This window comes from Orycteropus afer, unplaced genomic scaffold (genome assembly GCF_000298275.1).
Source record: "Orycteropus afer afer isolate SDZICR_OR568_19922 unplaced genomic scaffold, OryAfe1.0 scaffold00069, whole genome shotgun sequence".
In the NCBI taxonomy this organism is placed as follows: domain Eukaryota; kingdom Metazoa; phylum Chordata; class Mammalia; order Tubulidentata; family Orycteropodidae; genus Orycteropus; species Orycteropus afer.
The window spans coordinates 9,964,607-9,980,154 of NW_006921656.1; the positions used below are offsets into that span (position 1 = coordinate 9,964,607).

The 15,548-nt window shown below is 45.7% G+C and overlaps 1 protein-coding gene across 1 annotated transcript in view; it reads left to right on the top strand.

Moving 5' to 3' along the window:
• Positions 1–15,548, top strand: part of KCNQ3 (potassium voltage-gated channel subfamily Q member 3) — a gene marked incomplete at its 5' end in the record, with an annotated part of 342,271 nt that overhangs the window by 266,597 nt on the left and 60,126 nt on the right. The gene's annotated exons all lie outside the window — the stretch shown is intronic.

Sequence of the window (15,548 nt, forward strand, 5' to 3'; positions counted from 1 at the left end):
TGGATAAAGCCAGTATTCATTTTTTCTATTATATTCCTTGGACTTCTGCATAACATTAATTTTTGGAAAAATGATTCTGCTTCTAAAAGAAGGGAGGAAGGGAAGACAATGAGGGAGGAAGGCAGGCAGGAAGGAGAGAGAAAAAGAAAGGGAAGACTTACTGATGGGGTCTTTTGAAATAGCCCCTGGGTAGCACAAACGGTAAGTGCACTCCACTGAGAATCAGGAGGTTGGATCAGTCCACCCAAAAGGCCCAAGAAAGAAAGGCCTGGTGATCTACTCGGGAAGACAGGCACTGAGCGTCCTGTGGGGCACAGCTGTGCTCTGACCCCTGTGGCAGCCAGGAGTCAGAGCTGACTCAACAGCAACCGCTTTTGTTCTTGGTTTCTTCAGAAACAGACTTCAGCTGGGGAAACAATTCTCTTACCCCCTGGTTTTCAGGAGCACCTCAATGCTTAAATGGTGGTTATGTCTATTAACAAAACTGGCAGGGATCTTCGAGGAGAATCTGGTTACCAGGAGGAAACAGGAGCTCAGAGCAGTAAAGTGACTTGTCCCTCAGATGCCCAGCTGGTTTGGGGCGGAGCCAGGACTAGAACCTGAGTTGCCTGACTCCAGGCCAGGTCTTTCTCTCCCTGCACCCTCCATGACTTACTTTATCTCGAAACTACATACATGTACATACAAGGCACTAACTCCATGTATTCGTTCTGAGTCACTCTGAATATTTTCTGGTATTTTTTGTCTTGTCCTCCTTTCAAGGAGAAACATAGTGTCCTCATCTCAGAGAGAGAGTGAAAGAAAGAGCGAGTGAAGCCCATTTGAAATGCTGCCCTTGTGACATATTCCCCACCCAGCCCCGTAACTCAGCCTCAGCAAGCATTGATTGCTCAGTCCCCATTAGAGCCCCATGAGGTCATGGGGACCTTGATAAATGGATCTGAGGTCTTCATCTCTGTGGCTGGGATGGTTTCAAAGCAGAGCTTGCAATAGCCTGCAAAGTGTGGCCAATTAGAATGCTCTCTCAGACCTCCACTTTGTTGAGTCTATGGCTGAGTCAGGAAGGGACAGACCAAGGGCAAGTGGGCCTCCATCCCAGGGTTGAAGAGGATGGTGTGTGCCTTGCAGGAGCTGAGGGTAAATGGTGTTGGTTGGGGTCTTTGGACCTTGATCCCAACCTATCAGCAGCCTCTCAAGTGTGGAAATAGGAAATAGTCGGATCTTGCTGAACCAGAGAAGTCCACTCCGGGAGACTGGCTGTGGGAGGTAGAGGAGAATGGCAACCCTCAGCCGGAATCCTCCCTGCCACTGGGAGGGTGGGGAAGGGAAGTGGAGGAGGCACTGGGATTGTGGAAGACAGTGGCTTCTTGATCAGTGGCCACACTACTAGGTGTGGGATGATCAAACAGAATGCAAAGCTGGAAGGGACCACTGATGCTCTGGAAGGAGGACTAGCTTCCAAAATGAAGACAGCAGCTGGAGGTCTGGGCTGGGTCTAGAGGATGGAATTGAACAAGGATAATTTTGGACTTTGGTCCAAGAAGTCAGTTACACAAGCACCAATAAATGATTCATGATTTCATGAAAGTGTGAAAAAAAATTTGCATTTCAGGTTTCCATAAGTTCACCTTGAAAAGTCAATAGTGTCCTCTGGATATCCCAAATTGCAATAAATTCAAAGGATAAGAAAGAGTAGGCTTGTGATGTGTCCAGAATGGACACATCGTCTCTGTCCAGTGATAGCTATCCTGTGTGTATGGACTAGACGACCTAGGAGTAATCAGGCTAAGTAATTTGTGTCTATGTGGGGAAAAGCCAAAGGCACAGCCAAGAGAGATGGGGATGTTGGTGGAGCCAAGCAGAGGGAGGCCAGGAGGACCTGTCTGCAGGAGAAACCACAGGACTTGCAGCTAGAGGACTGAAACATAAGGTTCATAAAGGGAGTCTTCCTTCAAGAAGACACTCCTTCTTAAAGGCATCTTGCCTTAATATACAGAAGAGGGAAGTCTTTTACTTTACATGGGTCAGACAAGCCTAGGACATATATGTAAGCATCTCTTATGAAGTGGGCACAGAATGACCAAGTTGGCAAAGCCACTGAAACTCTGTCGTTGGAGGCCAGCTTTAAAGATCCTGATTCAGAAGGAGATTTAGGGACCTTGAGAGCTGCCTTCTGGTGCTTGAAAGGCCATCCTGCAGAAGAAGGATCCACAGGTTGTACTGTGTATGTTTCTACTTTCCAAAAGGTGGAATCGGCAGGGAGAAGGACTTACAGAGGTTCTTGGATCTGAGACCAGTAGTGAGGGACTTCTACCTGACACTGAAGAAATGGAGTCAACTCCTGGATATGAGGCAGTGGTTATATGTGTATGTATGTGATGAGTAGAGACCAGTCAAGGTCAACAGGCCAGAGAGGCAACACATTGCTGAGCACCCAGCCTGTGGGTGGGGCTCTGGTACAGTGGCAATGCTGTGAGTCTTGATGGCAGACCGGGGAGGTATGAATGCTGGTCCCACCATGTCACTGCTGTCTGACCTGACCAGCCATATGATCTGGGAAATCTGTGTAACCTCTGCTCAAGGATAATTTTCAACAACAATTTAGCTCATTTAATAAAGAATACTTGCCTTGAGCACCGTGCTCTTGTAAAGAATTATTTAAATGAGATTAAATGGATGGCAGTAACTCTGAAATACAGATGAGGACTTAGAGGGGCAGGGAGTCTTAATTAATGGTGGAGACACAATCTGGGCAGAGAGATGATGACACAGTGTGAAGAATGTAACCACTGCCCCTGCACTGTGTGTGAAAATTGTTGAATGGGTGTGTGTTCTGGTTACCTAGGGCCACTCTGACAAGAATACACCACCAATGGGATGGCCTCAACAAACAGGAGTTTATTCTTCTACAGTTTGGGAGGCTAGAAGTCCGAGTTCAAAGTGCCAGGCTCCAGGGGCTGATGAAAGCCCCTCGACCTCGGGCTTCAGCTCTGCCTCTGGCTCCCAGCGCACTGGAGCTACAGGCATCTCTTCACCCAGGCAGCTACTGGCTGCTGAGGCTAACAAGCCCAAGGTTGACAAATAAAATGGCAGTCCTGATTTTACCAAACCACATGGCAAGCCATTCATTTAAGTCCATTGAAAGTCCCAAGGTCAGCAGAGCATGACAGGCTGCTGAACAACGACATGGCTATATGCAGAGTCCAAGTGTGCCATAAACTAGAGACCGTTCCCAAGGCTTCTCCTTATATACAGGAATCAGACCACATCCCAAAGGCAGCTACTCAGCTGCTTGTGGTAGATCCCACCATGTAGCTGATTGCCAGTCTCATCATGGGGAATAACTACCACCAGCTACCCAGCCACTCAACCAGGCCCAGCCAAGTTGACATACAAATTTAACTACCATAGTGGGTCTTGTGTGTATTTTCACCAAAGCTTAAAAAGAAAAAAAAAAAAAAAATTTAAGAGGAGAACAGATAATTTTCAAAAAGAAAGAAAGTAAACCCTCACTCTCACAATGATATAAAAAACTAACACAAGTTGGATCACACCCTGCTCTTCTCGCCTAAGGAGGGCGAGGCTACATTCAGTCTGTGCTTTTTGCACCCACATGCTGTGTCTGCAACTGTCTTCTTGTGCTGGTTAAGTTTGTGTGTCAACTTGGCTGGGCCTGGTTGAGTGGCTGGAAAGCTGGTGGTAGTTATTCCCCATGATGAGACTAGCAATCAACTCCATAGTGGAATCTACTGTGAGCAGTTGAGTAGCTGCCTTTGGGATGTGGTCTGCTTCTTGTACATAAGGAGAAGACTTGGGGATGGTCTCTAGCTTACGGCACACATGAACCCTGCATGTAGCCGTGTCATTGTTCAGCAGCCTGCCATGCTCGGCCGACCTGGGGACTTTCAATGGACTTGAATTAATGGCCTATTGTGTGGTTTGGTAACATTGGGACTGTGCCTTTGTACTTGTTGACCTTGGGTTTGTCAGCCTCAGCAGCCAGCAGCTGTCTGAGTGAAGAAATGCCTCCAGCTTCAGTGGGCTGAGAGCAGGAGGCAGAGCTGAAGCCCAAGGTTGAGAGGCTTTTACCTAGCCTCTAGAGCCTGGCACTTTGAATTCAGACTTAAAGCCTCCAAACTGTAAGAGAATAAACTCCTGTTTGTTCAAACGATCCCATTGGTGGTATATTATCTGTTGGAGCAGCACAGAGGTAACCTAAAGACTTCCCCAAGCACTCTGACAGATACAGTTAGACGAGAAAACAGCCAGGCACAGAGGAAACATGAGGTTGCAGAATGAGGGGGCACGTCCCAAGGAGGTCAGAGACCTGCTGATGAGACGGGCAGGGGTGAGTGTTTACAAAGCCCAGATGCCCATTATCCTCCTAGATGTGGCTTGATAGGATGACTTCCAGGGTGTCTGGAAGCCAAAAGAAATAATAAACCAAACCCGCATGTGGGCTGTCTCTCTACCCACACAGTAAATGGTCTCTGAGAAAGGGTCCATCTGCTTCCACTCATCACCACTGCCCAGTAATTGGACCCTGGGGCCTGTTCCGAGCCACAGTGTATCATTGTCCACCTCCTCTCCCACAGCCTGGAGACTGGATCATCCCTACCGCTCCCTTCCCATGGACCTCACATTATTCAATGCAAATGAAAAGTATGACCTGTTCTAAATCTGGAAGGTGACTTTGGGGGAGAGGTATGGAGTGGGCCTGGAGTGAAGGCCTACTGTGTGCCAGAATGTGTCGTGTATGCTCTCATTTGATTCTCTCAACCGGCCTCTTACAACCGCTCTATGAGGTTGCTTGCTTAGATCCGGTTTGCAGATGAGAACATTGAGGCTTAGAGATGCCTTTCCCAGGCTCAAAGACCAGACTCAGGTGGATTACCCAATAGGCAAGGTAAGCATGGGCTCACTTGTGCTTACTTACTAATTGTAGTGAACACTTTCCCATGGGTTTTATTACATCTGCTAGTAGACCAGAGACTATTTTTACTCCAAGGCCAGCCTATTAGGAGGGCCTGTGAGGGAGAGGTTGTATGCCAGCTTAGGCAGAGGGTGGGCCAAAGTCTAAGGCTCTGAGAGAAGTGGGCTTACCAAGCAATTTGTTCCAATTAATCTGTGGGGACAAGCAGTTCAGTTACTCATTTAAGAGGCAAGGGATGGAATTTTGGAGGGTCTGGATCTGGCCCTGTAAACAAGGGGGGCATCTGTGAGTCTCACCTAATCTTTTGGGCAATGATAGCCCTTTGCACTAAGCCATTTTCTGGAACTCAAAGCAAGAAGGGATTCCGTCAGCCATTGGTGGTCATTATTTTCCAGGATCACCCAAAACACCAACTCTTGGAGACCTCGTGTGTGTCATTTCCAATGGCTGAGTTTTTGGAAGTAGATTCAAACCATTAATCTTCCAGTTGGTTGCTGAGTGCTTAATCGTTTGTGCCACCTAGGACTCCTTCCAGGGTCACAGGGCCCAGGTTACTCTCCACATGGTCAGCCTCATCTCACAAAGTTCGATGCTGGTCCCCAGAGCGTGGGACTGCAGAGCCAGGTGAACCCAACCTTGAGGTGAACCCTCCAACCACTGACTAGGGAAGGCTCCTCTTTCATTGTTCCCCAAGTGAGTGGCTTTAGCAGTAGTTGAGAGAAAGGTGTCTCAAAGCCTGGGATGGTGCACATTTTTGAATTGGCAGCTGGTCACTGGTTAATCCTGGCAACTTGTCATTCAGGTATTATCAGCAGTCCTCTCTGCCAGCAGAGTGTCGTGGGCCATGACCACCTCAGCACTGAGCGCTCACACTGGAACCATTGGCTTCCTTATCTGGCTCTTCATAGGCAGAACTGAGTCTTAGGTCTCCTCTTACCTTGACACAGAGCTCGGTACATAGTAGTTGCTCAGTAAATGTGCACTGAATAAATGAATGAGTGAATATAAATCCAGGAGCGTTTAGAGATGAACACAGAGCCCAGTGGGGGCAGGAAATTGCTAAAACAATCAGCCATGATGGCTATTGTTTCTACAAGTGCAGCTCAGTGGCAGCTGTCATCTCCCCCATGATGAGGCTGGCAGAAGGCTCCCTTTTTTTTTTTCTCTCTCTCTCTCTCTCATTTTGGAAACTTGAAACCACTAAATGTTTCCATTCTAATGAGATATCCAAAAGGAGAGAAAAATCTAGAACAATCAAATCTTGCGTCATGCTAGGAAAAACAGCATGGGACCCAGAGCTTATTTTCTGTGTACAGTATTTTTCCACATATAGCGTGCCCACAAAAAATTAATGTTTGCATGCATAAAACACATATAGCATGCATAGGAAGCTGATGCATGAGGGGCTTGCAAAACACGTATAACGCATACGTTACTTGTATGAAAACGTGGTATGTTTGGCTCTCAAAAATGAACAGTGGAGCCATTAGTAGAAAAGAAAATGTAATGAAGCCTCTGGATTATAAACAAGTTCCACTCCTCAATCTGCCTTTAAGTCGAATTTGTATGTAAGTCGGAACAGTTAGGTATGGTTCATATCCAACGCTGTTTAGTCAAATGTTTGTCTTGGTATACAGCATTCAGCTTACCATTCTATGCATGTTGTTGTGTTGTTGTTATATGCCCTCGAACCTGACTCATAGTGACCCCTATGTATTCTATGCATAGAAAACATTAAGGAAACCCCTCCGGATACACTAAACCATCTTTAACATGATAATACATTAATATTAATAAAATAATAATGTTTTGATGCACATCGTAAAGGAGCACCCATTTGTTGTTACAACCATTGTATATACCTCGATTTTTAATATAATAAGCTTTAGGGGGTTGGTTCAGGACTATGGTTTGTACTAAGTCTGACATAACCCAGGGACCGTGTGCATACGATGTTTACAACTTTGGGTTTGGGTGGGAGAGGACCAGTTTTTTCTATCTGAATGGGAAGCATCTCCAGGGCCTGGTAAGAAAGGTAAATGATAAGCCAGTTAACCTCAGCATGCTTCCCGTAGTCTTCAGCCTGAAGGCAGTTAAAAAGGCTGGCCTCTGACCCCCTGTCTGTGCAGATAGAAAAGGGAATGCCTTATGGGGAATCTCAGAGCTGCTCGACCAGCCCTCTTGTCTCCTACCTCTGTGTCTTAGCTAGAGAGCCCCTAAGAAATGCCTTAGTCCTTTGACTCAAGGCTCAATTTAAAGATGCAAATTACAGGTGCCATTTAAAAAAAAAAAAAATCTATTAAACTAGCAAGACAATTGGCAAGTTGTAATTGCCTGTGCAGGTGAAAACTCTTCCGACACCTTTCCCAGGGGCAGTGTCAAGTGTTGTGTTCGTGTTAGATGCCCTTTAGTGGATTCTGACTCCTGGCAGCCCTGTGTGGTGTAATTCTTTAGAAGAGCAAGCTGGCAGCATGGATCAAGAGTCGATATAGATCTGCAAAGGTCAGAAATTCCAGAGAGTTATTATCAGGAATTAATCCTAAACAAGGAAAACAATATGCACATAAAATATTTCAACCAGTTACCAGCGAGTCAGCCATGACGATGACCATTCTATATGTGTCAGAGCAGAACTGTGCTCCATAGGCTTATCAGTTCCATAGGGCTATCAATGGCTGACTTTTCGGAAGTAGATCACCAGTCACCTCAGGGTGGACTCAAACCTCTAACCTTAGGTTAGCAGGCAAACTTTTTAACAGCTCTCGCACTATGCTGGAGCTCCTGCAAAGATATTTACCATAGCAGCATTATTTACAATAAAACAGAACTTGGAACGAACAAAATATTAGCAGTAAGAGAATGGTTTCATATACATACATACATACATATGCATATACATACATACATGCATATCTATGTATATATCATTGCAATGATGACATCTTTGCACTGATGTCATATATAATGTACTTTCATTAAACATGATCACTTTGAAGATGTGATAGTGAAGTGAGAGATTGTGCTTTAATAAGGTAAAATGTGGAGTACAACACTGTGGCAAGCAAATGTGTAGAAATTGTATATATTATATCCTTGGACTAGAGAAGGGACAGGAGAAACGAAAATAGTTGATTTATTGGGTTTAGCATTAAATATGATGTTTCTTTCTCATAGTTTGGTTTCCATTGTTGACATTAGAATATCTTTTGTCAGTTGAGTCTTTTACACCAAGAGGATGAGAAATACATCAGATCAACGTCTGTGACTGTGGTAGGTGTGGGAGGAAATCGAGAACCAATCAGACGTCGCTGCCCTTGGGGCTGGCAGTGAGAGGTGCAGAAAAGGCTGTCAGGGCAGAATTAGAGGGTGGGGAGCCAGTGGGAACAGGTGACATGGACAAGGAAAGGACAGGAAAGACCTGGAACATGCAGGGTTCTTTTGCTACAAGCCTCAGGTCTCCTTGGGAGATGGTAATGACTCAATGAGAAAGATGCAGCCAGGCTAAAGAGAAAATGCCAGCATTGACAGCCAGCCTGTTTAAGATACGCACCTCTCCTTCTGCAAGTCGCGAGAGGTAAAGAGGAACCATGCAGCCTGGTTCTGTGTCCTCATCCCCACCCCCAAGTCCCAAAGATTTTGTCCACCCTCGCCAGGGAAGATCAGCAGAAGTGCCTCTGCTAGACCTTGCCATGCCTCTGGATGAGAGAGACATGACCCTCCACCTTGGACCACCTGTCAATACAGCGGCTCTAGAAAGTTTCTGTCTGGCCTTCCTGGAGGCCAGATGTAACACCCAATAACATTGGCCCCTTCCCATCTACAGCCTGCACCAGAGACTTTGCATCACTGTTTCAAGCTCGTCTTGCAAGGCAGGCATTGGTATTGCCATTTATGGATAAGGACACTAAAACAAAACAAAAAAAAACTCTGCCAGTGAGCTGATTCCAGCTCTCACAGCACACCAAGAGCACAGAGTAGAACTGCCCCATAGGGTCTCCAAGCTGTCAGTCTTTAAGGAAGCAAAGCCCTAACCGAACCCACTGCCAACACATCAATTCTGACTCATGGCGCCCCTAGAGGACAGAGTGGAACTGCCCCAGAGTGTTTCCAGGGCTGTCAATCTTTATGCAAGCAGACTGCCAGATCTTTCTCCTGCAGAGCAGCTGGTGGGTTTGAATTGCCAACCTTTTGGTTAGCAGACAAATGCTTTAACCACTATGCCACCAAAGCTCCTCTGAAAAGGCCAGACAGGCTGTGAATGATCAAGTATGTCTAGGCAAAAGAGAATATACCCATGACTGTATATAATGTAGGAGCTCTGGTGGCATAGTGCCTTAGGCATTTGGCTGCTAACCAGAAGGCTGATGGTTCAAAACCACCAGCCACTCCTCAGAAGGAAGACTGGGCAATCTACTTCTGTAAAGTTTTACCACCTCAGAAGCCCAATGGGGGTCACTATGAGTCAGATCTGACTCAACAGAAGTGAGTTTGGTTTTGGTTTTATATATAAAGTTGGCAGGCAATATTTCTACATACGTATTTGTATGTGTTACAAGAATGTCTGTGTAACTAGAACTAACAGAGGGCAAAGTTATGATAACTTCTTAGGCACAGTCATCAACCCTGATGGAGCAAGTTGTTGGACCTGGGGGCTTGGGTCCATGGTCACAGGCGACATCTAGCTCAATTGCCATAACATACTATGCAAAAACATTGTACTTTGGTGACTAGCAATTGGGTTCTTAAAAACTTGTAAGTGGCCATCTAGATGCAACAATGGGTCTCTCCTTGTCCAGAGCAAAGAAGAATGAAGAAAATCAAAAATGCATGGAAACAATTAGTCCAAGGGACTAGTGGACCATGTGAACCTCAGCCTATATGACCATGAGAACAGAAGAAATAGATAGTGCCTGGCTACCACTATCAATCACCTAGAAAGGGATCAATACAGGAGATCCTGGATAGAAAGGGAGAACAATGTGGAACAAAACTAAAATTCATTTTTAAAAAAAGACTAGGTTTACTAATCTAATAGAGCCTGATGAGACCCTTGAGACTATGGTCCCTAGTTACCCTTCAGGCTTAGAATTAAACTCACTCCTGTGGCTTCCAGCCAAATAATAGACAGGCATATAGGGTGAACATTTATGTCAGGTAGATACACTCCTTCAAACGATCAATCATGGGAGAACAGAAGGGCAATGTTTGCACAGGGAGACAGCTCAGGAGGCAAGAATGCATAGGAAAGAAGGACACTGGGAAAAGGTACCTACAGGGAGGAAGTGGGAAGAGAGCTTTTACATTGTGGAGAATTACAGTCGATGACATGAAACAAAATATGTATGAACTGCTATATGGAAAATGAATTTGCTCTGTAAACTTTCACCCAAATCACAATAAAAATTTTAAAAAGAAAAAAAAAAACATCATATTGCACTGGGGAAAAAGAAAAAAGAAAAGGCCAGACGGTAAATATTTTCAGCTCTGTGGGCCAGCCAGTCTCCGTCACAGCTACTCAGCTCTGCCGATGCCACAGGAAGGCAACCAGAGGCAATGTGGCAACAGAGGAGTGTTCTGCGTCCTTGTGCAAATGCACCTAAAGAGCAGGCAGCGGGACAGATGTAGCCCGCAGTGTGCTAGCCCCAGGTTTAGATGGTCAAGACCTGCATCTTGCATTCCACATTCATGGGTCCACACCTTGGTAAGGGTAGGGGGTAGATACAGATGGAGGTGGAGGCTTGTGTGTGGTTATTTATAAGTATAATTTCTTGCCCCAGCTCCAGAACATGGAGACTTTAAAAGACACAATTGATTTATTTTCTATCTACTATCAAAGGCATTTTTGGAGCACTTTCTGTGGGTGCCAAGTGAGGAGGAGAGAGGAAAGGAACTGGCACCCCATGGGTGTCTGCTGTTCGCCGGAGTGCCAAGCACTGCCAGTACGCGATTCTCTTTTAAGTCACACGGCCTTCCATACGGTAGAGCTTGTTGTTGTGTGCTATTGAGTAGATCCCAGCTTGGAGTGCCCCTCCGTGACATGGCAGCACTTGTCCCGGAGGCCTTCCTAGGCTGTAATCTTGACTGGAGTAGGGAGTCCCTTTTCTCCCACAGGCAACAGGAATTGATAAAAATCTGCTTAACGGGAATCAGTTAAATGGGAAAATTTCATCCCAAGCAGTGAAGGAAAACACAAATACAATTTAATTTAATTTTAAATCTATACAACTAAAATTCTAGTTTTTTTTTTAAATCTTACAGTTAAATGAATATAGGTAAATAATTGCAACTCTGCTCTAAATTCAGAACCAGCAAAGACTGAATCTAGTGTTAATTTGGGGTGTAATTTTTCGGCCAAAAGTATATGAGTTACAGTAGACTTGATGTTTTATTTCTCCAACATTTTGGCAAGAAGATTTGTGAGAGTTTTGATCATTTGAAGTAGCAACACATTGGTCTTCCACTTACCTTGCAAGAAGGTCACTTGTGCATGACTTTGCTATATTTAAGGAGCTCTCGTGGCTTAGTGGATAAGGCATTTGGCTGGTAACCAGAAGGTTGGTGCTTCAAACCCCTCAGCTGCTCCATGGGAGGAAGATGAGGCAACGTACTTCTGTAAAGATTTACAGTCTTGGAAACCCAATGGTGGTCACTATGAGTGGGGACTGACTCAATGCAGTGAGTTTTAGTGGCTTTGCTGTATTTAGAACAGTTCCCATCGTTTTCATCGACTTTATGAAATCCTGCATCTTTTGTAAGCTTCGCACTCTCACTCTGCACATGATTGACATTGTCTCAATGAGTGTGGTACTTGATGAGCTGGGGAGGCCGACCTACAAAGGTATGACACGCCCAGGGTACAGGCTGCTATGGGTGCATGGAGGTCTCTTAACTGCAAACACAGGGATAAAGAATAATAAGAAAACAAAAACCAGCTGTGTTTTTCACACGTCTATTATTGATAAGAAACAGCTTCAGAAAAATTAATTTGCCACAGGTCATCTGGTTGCAAAGAGTCCCTGGGTCACTCAAATGATGAAGCGCTCATCTACCAGATGAAGGGTTGACAATTCAAACCCATTCAGAGGCCTTTAGAAGGCAGACCTGGCAATTTGTTTCTAAAAGGTCACAGCCTTGAAAACTCTGTGGGCCATTTCTGCTTTGGTCAGATAGAGTCACTGTGAGTTGGGATTGGCTTCCTGGCAGTGAACAAGAACATCTGGTTGCTTTCTAAGTGGTGAATCAAGATGCAAATCCTGGGTCAGTGGAAGTGGTTATCTTTGGTTGCATAACTGATTATCCTAAAATTTAGCAGCTTAACGCAACATGCATTCATCATCTCACAGTTTTGGTAGGTTAAGAATCTAGGGACAGCTTACCTGGGTCTTCTGCTCCAGGTTTTCTCACAAGACTGCAATCGAGGGGTGAGCCAGGGTTGGGGCCTCATCTGAAGGCTGCAGTGGGGAGAGATCCCCTGCCAAGGTCGCTTGTGAGATTGATGGAAGAATTCAGTTCCTCGTGGCTATTGGACTGATGGCCTCTGTCCCTTGCTGGCTGTTGGATGGAGGTCACATTCAGTTCCATGCCATGTGGACCTCTCCAACATGGTAGCATCCCTCATCAAAACCATAAACAGAGCCAACTAAGCAAGACGGCATTCACAATATTATGGAACTCAATCACAGAAGTGACATTCCATCACCTTTGCTGCACCCTGTTGCTTAAAGTCACAGGTCCGAGCAACCCCCTGGCAGAGGGAATTATCCAAGGGTGTCAACACCAGGAGGCCAGGATCACTAGGAGTTGCTTGAAGGTCTGCTTGCAACAGGCACTCTAAATCTGTTACTCTTTTCCTTTCTTGGACTGGTTTATGAAGGGAACATGGCAGGCTCTTATAATATGAGGAAGACACTTAAAATAGAACCTCCAATCACCTTCTTGTAGGACTGAGTAGTCTGGGATGAAACTTTGGACATTCAATAAAAGTGCTTTGTTGATAAAGAGGCTTTTGAGCCCCTCAGAGAAAGAGGGACCTCCGTGCCTCACATGGTGCGTGATGAGCACAAGGCCTGCTGTGAATGTTGAATTGGGGGGAGGAGGGGGTCTCCACGTTGACCTTAACATCCCAAGATGTATCTGAGACATGGCTCATCCTGGGGGACCAAAGAGAACACATCCAGAGTTGGCCCGGGGGACCACTGTGTGTGCCCTCAACCTGGCCCAGCTGTCCTGCTGGGGACAGAAGGACTGAGTGACTGCTCCCAGCACTCGCCTATGGGGAGAAGGGGACGGAACCCGCCAGTGCTCGGGTAGCGTTGCCTTTATCTGAAAGCGTCAAATGAAAGCAGGGATAGGGGTTTGTTTGGGGGAGAGATGTGTCCTCAGCAGCGTTCATGGGACTGCTGTATATTTCAACTGATGACAGATTGTTAGCATGGAGGACAGAGACCCGGACCAGAGCTACTTAGTCCGGAAAAGGTTAATAACCATGTCCCCGGGCAGAAACCTCTTTTCCCCAAAATATGGGATGGTTTTAGAGGGCTGAACAGATGTGGGAATACTGACAGACTGTTACTAAGGAGGACTCCTGCAGAAACTGCCCAATGGTGACTCAGCCTGGTGTAGCTGGAGCTGTGTGTGATGGGACTCAGACGCCACAACACCCAGAAGGAAGTGACTCAACATGCTAGGGCTTCTTCCAATTTCCGGTTGACTTTCCCATTCTAAACAAGGGATCCCGGGTCTGAAAAAATGGCAAAAAGTTCCATCAGCCACATGGGACTTGCTCATGGGCCTGACCCATGTCCACTCACATTCACTCCTACAGTAGCTAGCACATATTAGACATCTGTGCTGTGCCGCCCAGTGTGGTGTAATCCGTGAGCACTGTTTTATTTACTTCTCCCAGCAGCCCTGTATTCGGAACTGTTATTATTCCCCTTTACCGAGGAGAAAACTGCCCTGTAGGTGGTAAGTGCAGAGCTGAGATCTGAAGTTAAATCTGATCACCTTGAAAGCTTTTCCAAGGCCTCCCACCAAAATGGTTGGCTAAATGCCTGCCCGACAGTCACAGCACTGAAGGACCTTTGAGACCATCTGCTTCAACCTCCTCATTTCACAAGTTTATAAACTGAGGCTTAGGAAGGAAAAAGGACTTCTCTAAGCTTTTACAATGAGTAAACAGCAGGCTGGAAATGGAGCCAAGGTTGGTAGCATTTTCAGCAAATCCCTTGGGACAGGCAACCACAGAACCCCTACTTCTCTAGATGAGCCTATTGGCGGGCCTAGATCAATGGGATGCAAGCAGGTGTGTGATGTGCCCTGCTCCTCGTCCAGTGCCTTGAGATTCACCTGCTATAGAGTGACAACATGTCAAGGAGTGGAAAAATCCAGTGAGGAGCTGACAACATGATCCTGTGGGAATACACAGCAAGATTTGCCTAACATTGCTCAGGGAAGCAGGGAACCTGAAATGCCAGATCTTAGAAGACAGGGACTTTCTATCCCTAATCCCTGGCATGCAGTAAGTGATTAATAAATATTTGATTGAATAAATGAACTATGGGTCGCTGTGAGTTGGAATCGACTTGATGGCAGTAAGTTTGGTTTTTTTGGTATCATGTTGATAAGAAACCCTGGTAGCACAGTGGTTAAGCACTCAGGTACTAATGGAAAGGTCAGTGGTTTGACCCCACCAGACAGTCTGCAGGAGGAAGTCTTGGTGATCTGCTCCCATAAAGACTGCAGCCTTAGAAACTATATGGGCCAGTTCCACTCTGTCCTCTAGGGTCTCTATGAAGCAGAATCAACTCAACAGTACACAGCAACAATAACAACAATCTTGTTGATGGCACACATTTGGATCATGTTTCTCTAACTCTTCTATCATGACATGACCTAGTTTTGGGGAACCTGGCTAACCTTGCTAAAGAGTTAGGACATTGCCCTAAAAGGAATGAGGAGCCCACAGCTCTATTTAAACAGGAGTTAGGCATAATCAGATTTCTCTGCTTGGAAAAAATGATTGTGGGTGGCATGGAGACGCGAGAGGAAGTGACGAAACGAGCCAGCTCCTGACACTCTCAGGCTCCACTCTGCACCCGGTGTTCTTGTTGCCTCTCTCACCTTCAGCTGAGAGTGTGAAGTAGCCGTGAAGGCACTCCATGGGGACACATTGACGTCTGGTAGTCAGTGGCTCGGCCATGCATCACTTGTCTGACCCTGAACTCCAGCTTTGCTAAGCAGTGTGTTTATTTGACTTCTGTATTGAGTTGTGAGATCACCACTTTTAAGACAGTATTAAGAGATGGACTCATTTTGAATGATTTTAAAATTATGCCTTGTGTATTGTTAGCTGCCAATGTCTGATGACATGGTTTGCAGCCAATGTCCACTCACAGATAAATGAATACTTGACATGTTTGGGGAGAGTAAAAAGATAAACATTAAATTAGGAAACACTGAGTTGAGATTTCAAAAAAAAAAAAAGGTGAACCCCTCAGTTGTATTCAAATTCTCTGAGGGATTCTGGTGGGTGGTAGTTCCCCTTTTGCCCCAAGGCCTTTGGGAAGAGAACATATTGTAACAGGTTAAAAGAATAGCAGAAATGTCCGTGAAA